Raw genomic sequence first — 23118 nt, 5'->3', positions numbered from 1 at the left:
CAAATCTGGCTATATTGACAAGAACTTTAGACTCCCCAATCGATATCTGTTTCAAGGCCTTCACCATCTTTTCTTTATCCTTCACACCTTCGAATCTTATGAAAGCAAAGTATTTCCCAGTTTTGTCCTTACGCTTCGCCAAATATGCATCTGTCATTTTCCCACAGACTTGGAACTGTTTCCATAACATTCCCACCGTGCATGAGCTGGGTAGGTTGGACACATAGAAGGATGTTGTGTTACTACCCTTCATCGAACGGTCACCCATTAGAACACCTATCCGCTGAAAACAGGTACTTTAAAAGGTTAACGGGGTTCGATACGATCTAGCTGAACTATAACGATAGCCGCGACCAATGTCAGACCTGCTAAGCAATCAAGGACCGGAAAGAGCAAGATAGGGATCGGAACGGACGAGGAAAGACACGAACACAAGGACCCGGAGGCGAATGGAAGGATCACAGGGGCGACTTAGAATGAAAGGATCAACCGGAGAGGGATCCTCGCACGCTAAACCGGGCTGGAGCACTTCGTCGAGCCACCGGCGACCGTTCGAGTACTCGTCCGGCGACCGTTCGAGTACTCGTCCGGCGATAGAATTAAGGGTGGGAGAGTTCTGGGAAAAAGTAGCAGTGGCCGTAAGTTTGTTTAGTCATTCATGGAACTAATGATTTGTATCAATTTTAAGATGGCATGTTAGAACAAATCCATTTTTATTTACGCTTTTCTTCCCATCTTGCCCCTACCCTCACCGCCTTATACCATTTAATTCTGTACGATTCATCATCTTCTTCAATCAAATCACTACTCCCTTCAATGTTATCATCAGTTATCTAACTCAATCGTTCCTTCTTCAATTCGATTATCAGATTCTTTAATTCAATTGTTCCTCCTTCAATGACCCTGTCCTTTTGCAGGTGATTCGTGGTGGATAAAGAGAAGGCCCAACAACGGTGGCTTTAGGGTTCCATCGCAAGTCAGTCTGGGGGTTGTTAGGATTCCAGCAGATGAATCCTCTGGTCAACTATGGTGAAGGTACAATTTCTAGTAAAAGGACTTGAGGTTTGGCAGTTACTACTACGATGGCTATTGATGGTGACCACTTTGGTTTGGTGGTTGATTGACTCAGATGGTGGAACCCCTTTCTTCTGCTCTGTTTTACAAATTAGTTACTACATTTAATTACTTTGATATACCGAATGAACTTGCAAACTCAAAACACTTGCAGGTGCTGTATTTGAATTTTGTAGAACTGTGTATGTTCCTTTGAGCTCTCATGTCCATACCCGGGTTACAATTACTTGAGCTATAATAGCATGAGGTATGTAGTGTACCAAATATGTTCAAAAATTGTTACATAGTTACAGCTCATTGTTGTTACAATCGAATTTGCAGCAGAAATCACCATATATATTAAGTTAAAACAATCAAGATATCGTCCTGCTTCCGTTGAAAATGGATTCCCTTTATGTTAGAGACAAAAATGTTTAGGTATGATTATAAATATGCAGATTTATATTTTGGTTTTTATAGATTTTATTGGATATACCTCCAGTGGGCGGTGGTCAAGCCTCTCTGTGAGCCCAGCCACATGTAGTTGTCCAGCAAGTTTTTTTAGGGTAATCCTAATGCTAGGTATGTAATCATGTTATAATCAGATAAAAAATGCTAAAAGCTTTTCACTCATTTTCTTTAGACTGCGGGGTATGGGGCGGGAGTTTGGGCGTGGGTAGGGGGAAAACGCCCACGCCACCACCCCATTTTCCACTATAAACCTCACAATTTCTTCCATTTTTTTACCACATTCATCTTCAATTCTCCATCTACAAAACGAAAAAATGCATCCTCATAACCGTTCTTTTGACCCGACCCACCCGTATGCACTCCAAGAAAATAATCCTAGCCCACCACCCATTCGTCCAATGCCTCGTCCATTTATGATACACTCTTCTATGCCCCAAGAAGCGAGTTATGCATCGTATCTTGGAGATGAGAGAAGAGATAAAAAACAAATATAAACGTTAGGAAATTTTTTTATGTAATTTTCTTTAATTTTTATGTAATTTTCTTTAATTAAAAACAAATACAAAGAGCCCAGCCGGGTCAGCCCAGCGAAGCCCACCAAACCCACGCCCCCAACCCCCGCCCCACCATACCCTGTTTAAATGTGGGTCGCCCCATGTCTGCCACCCCAAGCCACGTGTCAACAAATGCCCCAACCCAAGCCCAACCCCCGCCCCACCATACCCCGCAGTCTTAGTAGGTGTATGGACCTTTAACTTATTAAGGGTATGCGGGGCACAATCGGTGACCCCGTGCGGGGACCGATTTTGCCGATAGGGGAGGTGCCGCCATTCAATCGGGGACCAAAATCGGGGACCAAATTCGGGGGATAGGCACCGAAGAGAGGGGAGGAGAGAGAAGGTGGGCCCCATTCAATCAACCAATGAAAACTTTTTTTTTTTTTTTAATAAAAAAACAAGTCACCTAAGAGGGGAGTGCCGCCATCAAATTGGGGTGTGAGGGGAGTTTAAGAGGGGAGTTGACGTGGCATAACCTGATTGGGTGTGCGTAAGAGAGGGGACTCCCCTCTTAGGGGAGTGCCCCGCTCACCCTAAGGATCTATCGTTATATCAAATAAAAGATTTAAAATTTAATAATCTGATAAAAACAGGACAATATGGCCAATATAAGTGTGCTTGAAATAACCTGTTTGGTTTTCATACAAGAAAGAAGATACCCGAATCAAAGAACTATTTGAAAATATTGAAAAGCTGAGTGTAAAGTTTGATTCAATTGAAAGGCTGAATTTTGAATCCTGATGAAAATTTGTAAACTTTGCAGGCCTTTTAACACACACACAAAAAAAAAAAAAAAAAACCCTTTTTTAAAACCAACTCAACCCGAAACCCATTCCGACCTGGATCGTTTCGACCGAACCCTTTCTGACCTGAAGTCATTCCAACCCAAAGGAACAACCCGTTTCGACATGAACCCGTTTTGACCCACCACCTTACTCGACCCGCCTATATTGCCAGTATGATATAATGCTATGAACAAATTCGTATTATGATATTGTAAGAACTCACTTCATTCTTCAATTAAGCATGTGTTTTATCTATTATTTTAGGGGAGAATTTACAAAGTATTATGTTCAACCATATCTTGGGCAGTCTGGTGTTGGTGGTTCTATGGCTGGATATGGAGCTGAAAATCCAGATGATTGAAGCATTAGAATGGAGGTATTTTTTTGTCTAGATGTCACTTTACGAGTTTTACAACATGTTCCGTGTTTTGTGTTTCATCAACCTAATTTGACATGTTAGTTTGGGTGCAGGTTGTTGTGGTCCAAGAGAAGCACTGAGCACCTGAGCTTGCTGGACTTTGGATGTTACCAATTGGGTCCATTCTTGAGGTGTGCACGAATACATACACACACAAATTGGGTCCATTTAGGGACAGATCTCCTCCACCCTATAACGACTCAAGGAATCCAAGCCCAGGTCCTGAAAGGGTAAAACTGCCGCCAATGAGCCGAAGCCCAAGCAGAAGCGGAAGCCATGATTCATGCGACTACTCGAGAGGCAAACTAGACAAGGATGCTTCGGTTACCCCTGAGTCGGTACCTGAGTGATTTAGGTGCCAAAAGGACTGTTGTATTTCTAACCTGAATATTATGGTTGTTGGTAGTAGACAATTGTTTTGGTACTTATAACCTGAATATTATGGTTGTGCAACTGTTAGTTGTTTTACTTTGTATCAACATGTTTGGATTTTTGATTCATGTTTTAAAATGTGGAAAACACAAGTTTTTGTGATAATCTCAAAATTTGGCACAGACTCTGGTCATACTTTGATGCAACAAAATACCAGCTTGTTAGAAGTATCTTTTTACATAGTTAGCAACCTTTTTTTTTATTATAGAAAAGATAAAGCAGGAAATAAGAAACACAAAAGGTGTACTTCATTAAGATAGTAAATTTCTTTTTTTATTCATGTTAGTATGCAATATTTAATTTTAGAATCAAAACTTTTCAAGTAGTGTACGACTAGATGACTTTATAAATCTTACATATCATATGTTTTCTACTCTGTTATGCTTTATGTTTTTTAAATCGATTAGTACTATATGTTATGAACATGAAACAAGTCACGCAACGTGCGCCAAAAATATATAAGTACTCGCGGCAGCGCGCGTGCATTCCAACTTTGTTAATTAAATTAAGAACGTATTCACCCAAACTAGCTTTAATTTTTCTATTATATTGCTACACTTCAAATTTTTTATTGCATTTTACTATATACATAAGTATAAATATACATATTTAAACGACATTAAAGTTATAAATTATATATTGTTACAAACTACTATATTAACCAATGATAATATGTTAATACTAGGTTAGAACCCCGTGTATTACATGGGTTTAATAAATGTAATTTTATATAGTAAATAAAAAATAATATATTTTTAAAAACCTCTTTTATTACACGTGTTGAGTAAATAGAATTTTATATGGCTCACACTATCTGCACACCCAGTTTGCCTATCTGCACACTTAGGGTTTACCTACGCTGCGTATAGGTCAATACGCAGCGTATAGGGTTAACCTTATACGCTGCGTATAGACCTATACTCAGCGTATATAAACCATGGATTTCAGAGCCTTATCAGCATTGCACAGAAAACAAGGGTTTCTATACGCTGCGTAGGGACCTATACGCAGCGTATATAAAGTTCAATTTTTGTATTTTTTTATGTATTCATTTGTTTAATTACAAAAAAAAAGAAAATTATTTATAAAAAAACAATATTATTGGTAAATAATACAAATATAACACCCGTATAGGTCTATACACTATACGATACGATACGATGCAACACGATACGCTACTATACGATACGATATAACACCCGTATAGGTTTATAGGTTTATATATGTCCCGTATAGGCCTATAGGTGTGGTTTAGGTCCTGTGTAGGCCTATATGCATATACAAGACCTACATGGAACCTATACGACACTTATACTATACACTATACAATACGATGCAACACGATACGCTACTATACGATACGATATAATACCCGTATAGGTCTATAGGTGTATATATGTCCCGTATAGGCCTATAGGTGTGGTTTAGGTCCTGTGTAGGCCTATAGGCATATACAAGACCTACATGGAACCTATACGACACTTATACTATACACTATACAATACGATGCAACACGATACGCTACTATACGATACGATATAACACCCGTATAGGTTTATAGGTTTATATATGTCCCGTAGAGGCCTATAGGTGTGGTTTAGGTCCTGTGTAGGCCTATATGCATATACAAGACCTACATGGAACCTATACGACACTTATACTATACACTATACAATACGATGCAACACGATACGCTACTATACGATACGATATAATACCCGTATAGGTCTATAGGTGTATATATGTCCCGTATAGGCCTATAGGTGTGGTTTAGGTCCTGTGTAGGCCTATAGGCATATACAAGACCTACATGGAACCTATACGACACTTATACTATACACTATACAATACGATGCAACACGATACGCTACTATACGATACGATATAACACCTGTATAGGTTTATAGGTTTATATATGTCCCGTAGAGGCCTATAAGTGTGGTTTAGGTCCTGTGTAGGCCTATATGCATATACAAGACCTACATGGAACCTATACGACACTTATACTATACACTATACAATACGATGCAACACGATACGCTACTATACAATACGATATAATACCCGTATAGGTCTATAGGTGTATATATATCCCGTATAGGCCTATAGGTGTGGTTTAGGTCCTGTGTAGGCCTATAGGCATATACAAGACCTACATGGAACCTATACGAGACTTATACTATACACTATACGATACGATGCAACACGATATGCTTATACGAGGTCGATAAGGGACATATACTACTCTATACGATACGATATCACACTTATAGGCTTATACGAGGTCGATGCGGGACAAGATACGGGACATATACTACTCTATACGATACGATATCACACTTATAGCCTTATACGAGGTCGATACGATGTCAATATGATATTTATTTAAAATAGAAATACTTAATTTTTTTATTTATTTAAAATAGAAAACTCTTTTTTTATAAAATTTACTAAAACCAATAATATATAAATGTTTTTTTTTAAAAAAAACCTTATATACGCTGCGTATAGGTCTATACACAGCGTATATAAAGGGTCAAAAAGACCGTTTTACCCTTCATTTAGGGCTATACGCAGCTAAAAACAGGGGTAAAATTGTCTGTTTCACCATTTATATACGCTGCGTATAGGTCTATACGCAGCGTATGGTAGGAAAGACCATTTTACCCCTTCATTTGGGGCTATACGCAGCCAAAAACAGGGGTAAAATTGTATTTTCAACCCTTTATATACGCTGCGTATAGGCCTATACGCAGCGTAGATAAAGGGTAACTTTTATTTTTAATCCCAAACCTGGGGTAAAAATATATTTTTTGACCCTTTATATACGCTGCGTATAGGCCTATACGCAGCGTATATAAAGGGTGAATTTAAAAAAAAACAATTTTAAGTATCGTATCGTATAGTATAAGTCTCGTATAAACCTCGTATAAGTCTTATATAGGTCATGTATCCGCGTATAGGCCTATACGGGACCTATACTATAATATCGTATCGTATCGTATTGCATCGTATTGTATCGTATCATATAATGTATAGTATAAGTCTCGTATAAGCCGCGTATAAGTCTCATAGGCTTATACGAGGTAAATACGTGACCTATACTACGCTATAGGATACGATATCACACTTATAGCCTTATACGATGTCCATACGTGAACTATACTACACCTATACGATACAATATCACACTCATACGCTTATACGAGGTAAATACGTGACCTATACTACACCTATACGATACAATATCAAACTTATAGGCTTATACGGGTCAATACTGGACATATACTACGCTATAGGATACGATATCACACTTATATGCTTATACGAGGTCAATACGTGAACTATACTACACCTATACGATACGATATCACACTTATAGGCATATACGAGGTCAATATGGGACATATACTACGCTATACGATACGATATCACACTTATAGGCTTATACGAGGTCAATACGGGACATATACTACTCTATACGATATAATATCACACTCATAGGCTTATACGAGGTGTAGTTTAGGTCCCGTATTGACCTCGTATAAGCCTATAAGTGAGATATCGTGTCGTATATGTGTAGTATAGGTCACGTATTGACGTCGTATAAGCCTATAAGTGTGATATCGTATCGTATAACGTAGTATAGGTCACGTATTGACCTCGTATAAGCCTATAAGTGTGATATCGTATCGTATAACGTAGTATAGGTCACGTATTAACCTCGTATAAGCCTATAAGTGAGATATCGTGTCGTATAGGTGTAGTATAGGTCACGTATTGACGTCGTATAAGCCTATAAGTGTGATATCATACCGTATAGGTGTAGTATAGGTCACGTATTGACCTCGTATAAGCCTATAAGTGTGATATTGTATCGTATAGGTGTGGTTTAGGTCCCGTATAATCCTATATGCATATACAAGACCTATAGGAAACCTATACGAGACTTATACTACACTATACGATACGATACTATACTATACTATACAATAACACCCTTAGAGGCCTTGATGTGTGTAAAATGCAACATATAAATTACATCAAATAAGGCATAAAACTAACCCTTTTTAAGTACTAATGTTGGAAAAAGAGTGTTTTTGTCTTCCTTTTGTATTTTCAGGATTAAATGAGCTCAAATTCACAAAAGAAGCAAAAAGACAGCTAAATCTAACATAAATACAAGAAAAGGAACATAAGTGGACTGCCCGACCCCTCGACAGCATCCTCCCAAGCAAAATAGAGAAGGCAGAAGACTGAACACGCCCCGTGCTCAGCCAGCACGGGGTCGTGCCCAAGAAGCAGCAGAAAAGACAAACCTATAGAAGCTTCTATTGCCCACCACGGGGCCGTGTCCAGTGGGCACGGGGGCGTGGCGAAAGTACAGCAAGCGCATTAATTGTAATTGCGAATTACAATTAATGAAGAGAGAGAGTGTCAGACAGGCACGGGGGCGTGTCCAGCGGACACGGGGCCGTGCCCAGCCTTCTGTTCAGCCTATAAATAGGAGTGCTTGGTTTCATTGCAACTCATCCCTTGGCACACCACCTCTCTCACACTTCATCCACCACCCACCACCATCACAACACCATCATCCACCACCATCATCCATTGTCCATCATAGAATATGTGAGTCGTCTCGGGATCCAAGATTGATCGTAAGAGTTCTTGACAATCAAGGCCATGTTTGCCTAAGTCTCTTACATCACTTGGTGAAGACAAGTGTTTAGTATAATACTTTTTATTTTTAATCTTTTGCACTTTTTATTTGGTTTTGTATTAATGACTTTAATAACTAGTTGCTTATGTTGAAGGTGATCTTTCCTTATCGTTTGTCCGTGGTGTCTTGGCATTATTTTACTGTCTATATAAAATAAAAGATTTTCACCATTCATATCTCCACGGTCTATATGGAGGTAAGTTGGCTACCTGGTCGGGGGTTAAGGGAACGGTTTGGTAAGGGTCTTGCCCTTGTTCAGCGTTTAGAGGTCCTGTAAGGTACCTGGGTCAAATTTGGTAGGATCTCCTTCAATGCCCATAGGTATTGGATGGCGGGGATCCAAACTCTTTGACCCCCTCATAAGTTAACTACTATTAATACTATAACCCGGCTATTTAGGACTGTATCCCTGCTGACTCAGACTACTTAGCCGAGGGTAACGTCACCGCCAAAAGCGGGGCCTACCACAATTTGCATTAATAACTTAATTCATTATCTTCCAATAATCCAACTCTTTAGGATTGTATCCTTGCTGACTCAAACTACTGGGTTGAGGGTAACGTCGCCTTTAAAAGAGGGGCCTACTACAATAACTAAAATAATCTCTTAAACAAGTGCAAAAGTGCGAAAATAATCAAAGGTTATAATAATACACGAGTCGGATCCAAGTGATTCATCTCGTCTATCTGTTTTTATTTTATTTTTATTTTTCAGCATTTAGTTAGTTTTTATTTTCTTAGTTTAAAAAAAACCTTTTCTAACATTTTTGATTTGATTAGACGTTGAGGATAAACCGGTACTAAAAGCTCTTGTGTCCTTGGACAACCTCGGTATCTTACCAACACTATACTACGTCCACGATGGGTGCACTTGCCCATATGTGTGTTTAGTGTTAGTAAATATCGTGTTTTATAAATTTAAAACTTGGCTAAAAGCGTAAAAAGGGCTTAAAATATACATCTAAATTATATACACGCTAACACGCATCAAGTTTTTGGCGCCGTTGCCGGGGACACAAGGATTTTAAGAAAGTTAGGAATCAACGGCCTAATCATATTTTTATTTTTCTTTTTAACTTTTTAGGATTTTCTTAGTTTTTCAGCTTCTTCAGAGCTCAGCACGGGCCGTGCCCGCTGAACACGCCCCCGTGCTTAATCATTGGAACTGGCAATCCTGTTTTAAGTCAGACAGTAAGCTGAACACGGGGCCGTGCTCACTCAACACGCCCCCGTGCCCAAGATTCACTTACTGAAAACAGAACCGTTAGATCCAGGCGGTTGGTAATTTCTGACATAAACATGAGTGATAGTAATTGTTTTTACTTTCGGCACTCTTATGGTACGTGGTGTCAATTATGTGGAGGCGAACATAAAGAGTTAGAATGTTACTTTCTAAATTATAGGCTCCACTACATAGACCCATCGATTCCTTATAACCTTAAGAGGGGCGAAAGTAAAAATAAGCACCATCTCTCCCTCGAATGCGCCCAACCAAATATTCTAGGGGAAATGCTCCTTGACGAGTTATTTCAACTAGAAGAGCTAATTCTAAATTGGTCAAAAGAGCTTAGGAAGGGTTTTATTGATCCGCCCCAAGACGATGACCATGAAGAAATGTTGGGATCGCATTCCGACAACCTCGTTGCTCCCAAAAATACCTTCATACCTAGCAAAGACTTGGACGATAGTCGTCCCTGTTCCGATTGTGCCGTGAAGGACTCTCCATCGACTTCGTTCGGTGCATACATAGACCTGAGCGATTCGGCATACACCTTCTTTAACGAGAGCCCGGGAAAGGGTTGGACTTGTCCACCTAGAATGAAAATAGGAATTACCCTAACCGACAACCTCTTGCGTTCTCGCCTTAGTCTAGGACAATTAAGGTATCTTAGGCACTTTGGAGTTGTTCCAACCAGTAAGGAACCACCCGATATCAATAAAATCCTTAGAAGTAAGAAAACTCCATAAGACAGCCTCCAGACACGGGGCCGTGTCCAGGTCAACACGCCCCCGTGCTCACCTAAAAGATTCTCTACTGATTTTGTCAGAATACGGACAAAATGTGTCAGGATTTCCTCTGCACACGGGGCCGTGTCCAGCCAACACGGGGCCGTGTCCAGTGCGCTGTCATTTTCTTTAAATGCAGCCGGATCCCTGCTCATTTTTGACCACTTCAAAAGACAGAGATTCCTGGGATCTTCACTCATACCATCCTAGGTAAGTGCTAAAAGAAGGTTCCCAAGGACCATCTTGTCCCTTCCACTTTTATTCATTTCCTCTTCTTTCAAAATTTTTCAACATTTCCTCCATGGAAGCTTGGAAACTCCATGATTCCAGCCCTCTATGTGAAGTTTGTAAGATTATTTGCTAAGGATTCATGTTTAAAGTTAGTTGTATAACTTTGTTCTAAATTATCTAAGCTTAAAACCCAGTTAAAAATCATGAAAATAATTTAAAACTTCAAGACTCCTTAGCCTAAAATCCTGCAGATAAATGGACACGGGGCCGTGCTCAGCGAGCACGGGGCCGTGTCCGAGGCACTGTTTTGTAAAAATTTAGCTTTCTTCGGTTTCTTTCACAGAAAATGGCTAGCAGAACAAGCGGAACATCTTCAAGAAGTAACCGACAAGGGAGGAGATCATCAACAGCAGAAGACTCTCTTGTAAACTATGTTTACGCCCTAAGGGAGGCTATTGATGAAATGACGGGAGTGGAGGAAGCGTTGGTCGACCGTATCAACCATCTGACGGTGGGACTGGAGGGATGTCTCCGAGAGGTGAACCTCTTGCACCAGAGGTTAAACCTTCTCGCCTCCCCGCCCTTGGTACCTGTGATAACTCAAAGGGCGTGGAACGTGGTACCCGAAGTCATCATTCCGGCCGAATGGTACGCCATGCACCCTGAGCCTCCGAGGGTGGTGCAAGGAGTCCCGGTGAATGTTCCCCCTCAGCCACAAGTTGCTGAGGAAAATGAAGCCGCCTTCTTCCTTCCAAGGGAGATAGAGGAATGGCTTTAAACGACATCTAGGGAACCATCGGCTGAAGGTCCTACTATATCGAGAAACTATTCTCGAAATTTTCTTAAAAAAAAGTAGAACCCTTTATGATAACCTCGTGTACCTCCTGACCTAGTTAGTTAAGTTTTTATTTTATTTTATTTAGGAATTATATGTATTTCTCTATTGTTTGAATGGAACGATGGTTTTAAGGATTGGATGGTTCATAATAAATAAAACACACTCATGGTGGTAAAGGATGAAAAGGGAAACGAGAAACATGGACCCATGCACAAGAAAAAGGCAACCTGACATCAATTTCTCCATTACAGTAGGTTCAACACGAGCCGTGTCCAACCAACACGGCCCCGTGCTGAACCCCCTACAGAAAAATGCCCAGTTCAGGTAACTGGACACGGGCCGTGCTCACCAGACACGCCCCCGTGTCCAGGCTTCTGTTTCTTTTCTTTAATTTTTGTTACTGGCACCTGAACACGGGGCCGTGTCCGGTCCCCACGGGGCCGTGTCCAGACTGCCAGTAACATAAATCTTTGCTTTTAACACCATATTACACATCTAATCAACCTAAAAATTTATTTTTGGGACACATTGAGGACAATGTGTAATTTAAGTGTGGGTGGGGGGGGGGGATGCTAAAACCTTGAAACTTTGCAAGTCCTAATAACAAGCCTTACACAAGACTCTATTGGAACCGCTAATCACCCCAAATTTTTTCAAAAAAAATTTTCATTTTTTTTTACTTGTCTAAAGTTTAAGTTAGGAATCCTAAGATTAATAAGGTTATATTTTTACAAATTTACAACCGAGAGCGTCGTGATAGAAAGAACCAACATAAGAAAATTATGAAACGGCATGACAAGCTTAGTTAAAATTTGATTATATATACTTGATCACATTATAAACCCATTCCCACAAAAAGTGAGTTTTTGAGCCTTTATTGTGCATACAAATTTACATCTTTAGACTAAATGCTCATTTTTCGTTTCTTGTGTGAATAACCGCTTGGTTCTTACGACTCTAGAACTTGCCACGACAATTCATTATCGGTCCTTAGCAACTTAAACCCAAGTAAGTAAATGATGGAGGCATTAGGACTAACCATTTTTCTTTCTACACCATTATTTTTCATTTTTTTACCACCTACCCAAAATCCCCCTAGTTAACCCCTTTGAGCCTAAACCTTTCATTTCTTTACCCTAAAACCTTTTTACCCACCAAAAACCCTTTTTATTTTTTTTACCCTTTATTTTAATAACAAGCTCGGTTTTCGTGTGACTAAAAAAATGAATGATGAAGTTAGAAATAAACAAACGAAGCTCTTGAAACAAAAGCTTGTTTGAAGAAATACTTCGAAATAAAAAGTCACTAAAACAAAGTGTTTTACGAAAACCGACGCTTTTTACGCTTTTCGCCCTTTTCTACTAACCCATTCACCCACCTTTAGCCCAAGCCTTTACCCAAAAAAGTCCTCTTGATATTTACAAAGGTAACAAGTTAAAAAGGAGGAGGATTGATTGCTTGACAAGCTTATGGTAGGAATAAGTTCCATGCCGCTCTCGAGTGATTCACTAAAATACACCTTCGGCCAAGTGTGAGTGATTTCTCCCGTGAGGTATGTGAACTTGTATATAAATGGAATTTTAAAAAGGCATGTTATGCCCAAATAAGTGATTTCTCCTATGAAACGTTCTAAACAAATCATAACGAATAGGATTGTAAATAAATAAAAATAAAACCCAAAAAGATCTTGGATTCCCGACACTCTATGACAAGCCAAAACCTTCTCTTCTACCCATTCCATTTGGGAGTGTAAGTCACATATTAAAGAGTTTTGCTTGAGGACAAGCAAAAGTTCAAGTGTGGGGGTATTTGATGTGTGTAAAATGCAACATATAAATTACATCAAATAAGGCATAAAACTAACCCTTTTTAAGTACTAATGTTGGAAAAAGAGTGTTTTTGTCTTCCTTTTGTATTTTCAGGATTAAATGAGCTCAAATTCACAAAAGAAGCAAAAAGACAGCTAAATCTAACATAAATACAAGAAAAGGAACATAAGTGGACTGCCCGACCCCTCGACAGCATCCTCCCAAGCAAAATAGAGAAGGCAGAAGACTGAACACGCCCCGTGCTCAGCCAGCACGGGGTCGTGCCCAAGAAGCAGCAGAAAAGACAAACCTATAGAAGCTTCTATTGCCCACCACGGGGCCGTGTCCAGTGGGCACGGGGGCGTGGCGAAAGTACAGCAAGCGCATTAATTGTAATTGCGAATTACAATTAATGAAGAGAGAGAGTGTCAGACAGGCACGGGGGCGTGTCCAGCGGACACGGGGCCGTGCCCAGCCTTCTGTTCAGCCTATAAATAGGAGTGCTTGGTTTCATTGCAACTCATCCCTTGGCACACCACCTCTCTCACACTTCATCCACCACCCACCACCATCACAACACCATCATCCACCACCATCATCCATTGTCCATCATAGAGTGTGTGAGTCGTCTCGGGATCCAAGATTGATCGTAAGAGTTCTTGACAATCAAGGCCATGTTTGCCTAAGTCTCTTACATCACTTGGTGAAGACAAGTGTTTAGTATAATACTTTTTATTTTTAATCTTTTGCACTTTTTATTTGGTTTTGTATTAATGACTTTAATAACTAGTTGCTTATGTTGAAGGTGATCTTTCCTTATCGTTTGTCCGTGGTGTCTTGGCATTATTTTACTGTCTATATAAAATAAAAGATTTTCACCATTCATATCTCCACGGTCTATATGGAGGTATGTTGGCTACCTGGTCGGGGGTTAAGGGAACGGTTTGGTAAGGGTCTTGCCCTTGTTCAGCGTTTAGAGGTCCTGCAAGGGACCTGGGTCAAATTTAGTAGGATCTCCTTCAATGCCCATAGGTATTGGATGGCGGGGATCCAAACTCTTTGACCCCCTCATAAGTTAACTACTATTAATACTATAACCCGGCTATTTAGGACTGTATCCCTGCTGACTCAGACTACTTAGCCGAGGGTAACGTCACCGCCAAAAGCGGGGCCTACCACAATTTGCATTAATTACTTAATTCATTATCTTCCAATAATCCAACCCTTTAGGATTGTATCCTTGCTGACTCAAACTACTGGGTTGAGGGTAACGTCGCCTTCAAAAGAGGGGCCTACTACAATAACTAAGATAATCTCTTAAACAAGTGCAAAAGTGCGAAAATAATCAAAGGTTATACTAATACACGAGTCGGATCCAAGTGATTCATCTTGTCTATCTGTTTTTATTTTTCAGTATTTAGTTAGTTTTTATTTTCTTAGTTTAAAAAAAAACCTTTTCTAACATTTTTGATTTGATTAGACGTTGAGGATAAACCGGTACTAAAAGCTCTTGTGTCCTTGGACGACCTCGGTATCTTACCAAGACTATACTACGTCCACGATGGGTGCACTTGCCCATATGTGTGTTTAGTGTTAGTAAATATCGTGTTTTATAAATTTAAAACTTGGCTAAAAGCGTAAAAAGGGCTTAAAATATACATCTAAATTATATACACGCTAACACGCATTAGGCCTCTATACGAGACTTATATTATACACTATACGATACGATAAGATACCCTGCAATACGATACGATAATTTAATTTGAACGATAACAATATAATATATTTGTATTATTTACTAATAATATTGTTTTTTTATAAATAATTTTCTTTTTTTATAAATAAACAAAGGAATACCATAATTTAATTTAAACGATAACAAAACAATATATTTGTATTATTTACCAATAATATTTTTTATAAATAATTTTCTTTTTTTAATTTTTATAATTCATAATATTTGTAATATTTATAATTTTTATAATTTATATTTGTATTAATTACCAATAATATTGTTTTTTTATAAATAATTTTCTTTTTAAATTTTTATAATTCATAATATTTGTATTATTTTTAATTTTTATAATTTATATTTGTATTATTTATCAATAATATTGTTTTTTATAAATAATTTTCTTTTTTTTTTATAAATAAACAAAGGAATAGAAAAAAAAAATATAAAAATGAAGCTTTATATACGCTGCGTATAGATCTCTACGCAGCGTATAAGACAAAAATGACACAACTACCCTTGTATTTGGCTTCGTATAGCCTAAACACAAGGGTATAAGACATTTTCAGACCTTTATGTACGCTGCTTAGAGGTCAATACGCAGCGTATTTAAACTTTGTGAAAAAATGATCCCTCAAACCTACCAAAATGACCCAAAAAAATCTAATGGTTTATATACGCTGCGTATAGACCTATACGCAACGTATATGACTCTTGTTTTCTGTGCAATGATTGGTTATCAGGCACTGAGATCCATGGTTTATCTACGCAGCGTATTGGTCAATACGCAGCGTAGAGGGTTAACCCTATACGCTGCGTATTGACCAATACGCTGCGTAGATAAACCCTAATTTTTCTAGGGTTTGGTGTGCCAATAGGCACTTTAGTGTGCCAATAGGCACACCCTTTTATATATTAAATAATAAAAAAATTATATTTTTAAGAACTTCGTGTATTGTGCGGTTTGAATAAATGTAATTTTATATACCAAATAATAAAAAAGTTATATTTTTAAAAAACCCTGTGTATTCACGGGTGAAAGAAATGTAATTTTATATACTAAATAACTAAAAAATTATATTTAAAAAAACTCCATGTATTGTACGGGTTGAATAAATCTATACATATAATAAAAGAAACCAATTTGAGGACACTTGTCATTATTCTAGACCATCCTTAATTATAGATAATAATTATTTAATTTAAATTATTAAATATTAATTAAATTAATATAAATATTTTATACAAAAATAATATCTCATAACTTCTAATTTGTATTTTCTTTGGTTCGATTCTTTCACAATAATATTACCGAATATATGTGGCAAAACAGGTTATAGGTTATGAGATATTATTTTTGTATAAAATATTTATATTAATTTAATTAATATTTAATAATTTAAATTAAATAATTATTATCTATAATTAAGGAGGGTCTAGAATAATGACAAGTGTCCTCAAATTGGTTTCTTTTATTATATGTATAGATTTATTTAAAAGATTATTATTTTTCTTATGTCTTACGTTCTTTAGATCTAAGATAAGATGATTAAAACAATATTAGGAAAATTAGTAGGAGATCTTGAATTCAATTCTAAGTAGGGTGATAATTTGGTGTAATTTGATAGTTAGTAGAAATTGTGTACCATTAGCGGTAAAATAAACTAATAACAAAAACATTGTTTTGTTTACATTGAATTTTAAAGTGACGAAAATTATGGAAAGGACTGAAAATGCATCCTTGACTATCTTACTATATAATAAAAGAAACCAATGGAGGGACACATGTCATTCATTGGAGCAATCTATTTTTTAGTTTTCTCATCTCTATCTCCTACTTAATTATAATTAATATTAATTAAAAAATAATTATAAAACAAAATTTAATATAAATGTAAACAATTCGTATAACAGATAATATAGTCTTTTGAAATATTTATTAGATTTCAAAATTATTTATCTTGAAATTAACAAAACACGTACACTAAATATAAATTAATATAATGTAAAGAGTTAAATGTCATTTTAGTCCCTGTGATTTGAGTCATTTTGTCATTTTAGTCCAAAGGTTTTATAATACACAGTGTTTATAAAGATATAACAAGATATAACTTTTTATTGATTGGTATATAAAATTACATGTGCTCAACCCATACAATACACGAGTTTCTTAAAAATGTAACTTTTTTATTATTTAATATATAAAATTAAATTTACTTCACCCATATAATACACGGGTTTCTTAAAGATATAACTTTTTTATTATTTAATATATCAAATTACATTTATTCAACCCATGTAATAAACGAGATTTTTAAAAATGTATTGTTTTATTATTTGGTATATAAAATTACATTTATTCAACCCGTATAAGAAACAAGGTTTTTAAAGATAGTTTTTTATTGTTTATTATATAAAATTACATTTATTTAACCCGTGTATTACACGGGGTTCTAACCTAGTATCTTAATATTTAAAAAAGATTATAAATATGGAGATGAAATTCAACACAAATAGTTAATAGAGAAGAAACGTTTGGCGTACTACATTTTTATTTTTTGGGTTCTCTTTGGTTATCTAAAGTTGTTGGGTTAATACTTCGTAACGTGTGTGATGATTTAATGTTTTTGCGTCTATTTTTTTGTGTGTTATTAAAATGATAGTTCCATTTGAGTTGTTATAATTACCTAGTTGATAGAATATATTTGTTTGATTACTTAAAAATATACGAATTTTCTACTCTGGGAAACTAATGATATCAAAATCATAAGCTATAGATCACAAATTTGTTAAAAACCCAGTTGAGTTCTTGGTGTGTTAATTGTGCCTTCATGTGTGCTTTAATTGAATTGATTAGGTGAGTTATGAGACATAGATAGAGGATCCTGTAAAAAGTGTCCAAAGTCTGAGAAGTGTGAGAAGTGTATTATAACACTATATATAATACTATATAACACCATATAAACACCGTATAACAATATGTAACACCATATAATACCATATAACACTATGTAACACTATATAACATTATATAACACTATAGTTTGTCTGATAGCATGTCTATGATAGATGTATAGTGTTATATATATTGTTATATAGTGTCATATAATGTTACATAGTGTTATATTGTGTTATATGGTGTTACATAGTGTTATATGGTGTTTATATGGTGTTCTATAGTGTTATTTATAGTGTTATAATACACTTCTCACACTTTAGGCCCTTTTTACACTATCCTTGTCCATGAGACATAATAGGTTAATTAAATGATGGGAAACTTAATTGTCTTTTATTTCTAACTAAGTTAACTTATTTCTTTTATATTTTCTAACATGACTAACGAAGGTTGTTATTTAGTTTTGTAAAAATTAATATTTATAAATCTTGAAAATTATTATATTGATTAGATTAATATACAAAAAATATTAAAAATAATAAATGATAACAAAAATTTGTATTTTTTATTTATACGCTTCGGATCCGATTTACAAAATGAGTCCGGTTTATAGGATACGTTTTTTGGCGAATGTTACACAAGGTGTGTATGTGTGTGTTAATGACTTTAAGTAATCCACATATTTTATTGAAAGTGAATGAAATAATAGTGTCGCCATTAACTTGGGTCATTAGGTGTTCGTCTACCTTAAAATCTACCAACCTTGTGACGCTATTAACTTGGATCGTTCATGTTTTCTATGTCTATGTAGAGTCAGAGCATGTTGATGCTCTTAGCGGAGGTTAATGGTTCTGGATGGGACTTCGGGTTGGGTAAGCTCTTGCCTTTGCGCCGAGATAACACTTAGTTTATATAAAACTAACTACCTTAGGAGAATTGACACCTCACTGACGGACCAAATAGGGACAAGTAATATAAACTCTTTAAACTATCTAATCAATACTATATTCCGACCTCGAGTGACGTTTCCCTGTTGATTCTGTCACACCCCCAAAATACCACATATGGATTTTCTCGTGAGGCGTGTGACGTACCAGGATCTAGTCACTAATCATGTCTAACTAATAGCAAATAGTATTAAACACAAACATCATATCCAACATGAATAGTACATTTCAACAAGAAACGTTTCAACAAGTATACATTCAGCGGAAGCATTTGTGATTGTTTCAAACACTCGAAACCAAATTGTTTATAAAGCATAGCATAACATTAATTGTTCATCAAGTAACACGCCCCATGACACTCCTCGGTCCTCAGACTGCAAGTTCTAATTCCTTGATATATCTAATGACCTGCAAGCATGTAGAAAAGTGTGTCAACATAAAGTTGGTGAGTTTACAGTTTTGTTTAACGTAAATCATGTAAGTGTTTAGTTTAAAGACATGCCACGAATAATAAACTCGATACCGAATGACTGTTATGTTTGTTGTGCCCTCATCAATGTCTATCAGCATTGATACAAATGTTTAAGGTCCTTAGTTCAACCCGGCTCCCAGCACGGTGTGTGTCACACCCCGACCCGCAACGGAATAGGTGATCAGGGCATGATGGGGTTGATTCGAGAGCTTATGACTTGCTATTACTTGTTTAAATAATCATTAATTCATAACAAATTTTTCGCGAAACAAATAATTCAAATACACAATTACAAACACAAAATATTTGTTCATAACAAATAAACTACACTAATTCGTTTCTTGTTAACTAAGGTCCATTCTTTGTCTAATCTTCTCTTCGTACCTGTTCACCTGTATCATGTATAAAATGGTTTTTGGGTCAACAAAAGTTGGCGAGTAGATATTTATTTGTTTTTTATTTAACTTTAAAAGTTTAGTTGATTTTATTTAATAAAAAGTATTTAACATGCGATATGAAGTGTAATAGGTGGCATAAATCAATTAATCCAATAATCAACCAATCCATATGTAAATAATATAACATGACATCACAAACCATAAGCAAATAAACAATGATGCGATTCAAGCCCCGAAAGGCAAAAAGCGAAACCATGAAACAATGATTCGATTCAAGCCCCGAAAGGCGAAAAGCGAAACAATGATGCGATTCAAGCCCCGAAAGGCGAAAAGCAAAACCATGAAACAATGATGCGATTCAAGCCCCGTAAGGCGAAAAACGATAGTATGAAACACTTGACATAAAGCGGTAAACACATATAGCATATGAAGAATAACATGTAATGCAACGTATGAAACAAACAATGAGCAAATATAACACTTAACTTAGCATTTATAAAAAAAGTATACAAAACGTATGAAATATGACACATGAAACACCCCAAAAAGTTAAAGTGACAAAAAGGGGGAAAAGTAAGATCTACTCACAGTGGTTGCGTTTGCGATTCCTTGTAAAATAACGCACGAGGAAAGATAGGGAATTCCAAAAGAACGAACATAATTACCCTAAACATTAAAATACCATATGACGATCTAGTTAATATTGTAAGTTAAATAATATTCCTAATATTTATTGTTTAAACCTTCATTAATCAAATTGTTAACTACTTGATTTTATAAACTGATCTTAATCTTAACTATATTAACAAATTATTAATTAGTTGGGTTTTATAACTAGATCTTAATCTTTATCTTAAATTATATTAAAAAAAGAAAAATAAAATAAAAATAAAGTAAACAGGGTTCACCGGGTCTGAGCCCTTGACCTTTCTTTTAAGAGGGGTAGAACTGTACTACCCGAATTTCTTTAAACAATAAATTAGTATCAGTGACTACATACTAAATATAAATATTATTGTTTTATACAAATGGATTAAAATTGAAAGTTGGTTTTAAAAAAACAACAAATATAAAGCAGCAGAAAGTGTTTGATTGTTATAAGAAGTTGAAATAGTTTTTCTTTAGATTTAAACTAGGTTAGAACTCCGTGTAATACACGGGTTGAATAAATGTAATTTTATATACCAAATAATAAAAAATATATCTTTAAAAATCTCGTTTATTACATGGGTTGAATAAATGTAATTTTATATATTAAATAATAAAAAAAGTTGTATCTTTAAGAAGCTCGTGTATTGTATGGGTTAAGTAAATTTAATTTTAAGAACCTTATGTATTGTATGGGTTGAGCACATGTAATTTTATATACCAATCAATAAAAAGTTATATTTTGTTATATCTTTATAAACCCTGTGTATTATAAACCCTTTAGACTAAACTGACAAAATGACCCAAACCATAGGGACTAAAATGACATTTAACTCTTTATATTATATTAATTTATATTTAGTGTACGTCTTTTGTTAATTACAAGATAAATAATTTTGAAATCTTATAAATATTTCAAAAGACTATGATATCTCTTATACGAATTGTTTAAATTTATATTAAATTTTATTTTATAATTATCTTTTAATTAATATTAATTATAATTAAGAAGGAGATAAAGATGAGAAAACTAAAACAGGCTCATCCCCCTTTGTTTCCGTTGTTGAAACTTTTGACTCTTTATCCATAAGTTTAGTAAAAGTTTTACTTGTAAGACTATTTATTTGAAAAGCTACACCTTGTTCAAAATCTGTATGTGACACTTGTTTTCGTAGGTAGTAGCTTAGAAGTCTTGGATACAACAGAAAAGCATTACTACGAACACCTTTTTTCAATTTTTTCACATTATTCAACAAATCAGAAAACAGTGCTTTTGATAATTTGTAATCATGTTTTGTTAAAATAGCATAACCCAAATACTGAATGTTCAAAGATATCTCATTAAATGCGGTGGTCTTGGCTGAGAAACAAGTTAAAAGAGTATGAAACAAAAATTTCATTGGCGGAGGGAAGTTTGGTTTGTAGATAGTAACTTTCTTTAATTATGCATCATACCCTCTTTCAATGAACTCTGTATGAAGTTCAAGTTTTTCAAAGTTGGTCTTACCTCCCAGGTCGTCCAATGCAAATGTAGTGGAAATTGTAAAGGGAGAAATTCGTACCACACTTTCCCCGACCTTAGATGTGATGGCAACTGGATTATTATCTTCAGACTCTATTTCAGCATTAAACCAAAATTGTCGGAGTGTTTCTGTATGAACCGGAGCATCAGCAGTAAGAATTGATTTGTATTTTGATGACGTTAAAATGTCAATTATTGAGTGATAGCTGATATTTTTACTGGTTTTCTCGAAGATGGGGAGGTAGTTGTGAGGGTTTATAATGTTCAGAGACGTGATCGAAGAATAAGGTGATTTGGGGATGAAACAGGGTTTAAGTTGGAGGGTTTTTAATATGTTGGAAACTGTTTTTGAGAATTTTGAATTCGAGACGGCAGTGGTAGAACCTCGATTTAGGGATGAAACAACTTTTATATAGAGAGAAGAAGTGAATGCTGACGTGGCAGTAGTTACAAATATTTGATGGCTAAGATCTGTCCACGTCAGAACCTCTCTTGCGACAACCGATGACAGTTGTTTGGAAACCTCTGTTGGTCGTTGGGAACAATGTGAGTCAAACAGTCGTTAGATAAATAGAAGTTATGAGAACAGATGATAACTTTCAGCAGTTGTTTTATTTTTAGCTAACATCTGTCCACGTCAGAACCCCTGTTGTCATAGTGGATGACAATCAGCAGTATAGTAAATCAACAATCATTAGGATAAACAGAAATTACGACAACAGACGGTCCCCTTTAGCAGTGGATGTATTTTTAGGCAAGCAGAAGTTTCAAAAACAGTTGTTTTCAATCGGTTTAACTCAACAGTCGTAAGTCTAACATCTGCTATTAGCCCAACCACTGTTAGTATCAAATCCTCTGTTAAACATTTTAAGATTGAATATCATCTGTTGTTCGTTAACATCTGTTGACCCATAGCAGACCTTTGTATCTTCAGACATTTATTCATCAGCAGATGCTCTCTTTTGTCAGACTTTAGCTACAACACACCTTTTATAACAGCAAAATATACCATAAATTCTTCCAAAAAACTGTTGTCGATAAACAAAATTATATAATAATACTTATAGCCGACCTTATATAATAATACTTATTCATCATTAGCCCAACCACTGTTAGTATCAAATCATCTGTTAAGCATTTTAAGATTGAATATCATCTGTTGTTCGTTAACATCTGTTGAC

At 35.9% G+C, this 23118-nt stretch overlaps 1 long non-coding RNA gene across 5 annotated transcripts; it reads left to right on the top strand.

Moving 5' to 3' along the window:
- The first annotated feature begins 674 nt into the window (after positions 1 to 674).
- Positions 675 to 3818, top strand: LOC110922492. 5 transcript variants are annotated; one of them, XR_004885619.1, is made up of 6 exons: positions 675 to 773; positions 918 to 1132; positions 1229 to 1321; positions 1396 to 1491; positions 3131 to 3242; positions 3338 to 3818. It is a non-coding gene; the product is annotated as an uncharacterized LOC110922492 (long non-coding RNA). The 5 variants fall into 5 exon arrangements; XR_004885618.1 differs by having other exon boundaries at positions 708 to 828; XR_004885620.1 differs by having other exon boundaries at positions 710 to 818.
- The last annotated feature ends 19300 nt before the right edge of the window (positions 3819 to 23118 follow it).

The sequence above is a fragment of the Helianthus annuus genome, chromosome 17 (assembly GCF_002127325.2).
Source record: "Helianthus annuus cultivar XRQ/B chromosome 17, HanXRQr2.0-SUNRISE, whole genome shotgun sequence".
NCBI lineage: Eukaryota > Viridiplantae > Streptophyta > Magnoliopsida > Asterales > Asteraceae > Helianthus > Helianthus annuus.
Note: the sequence above shows the minus strand (reverse complement) of the source record. Positions and strands in the feature narration are given on the sequence as shown.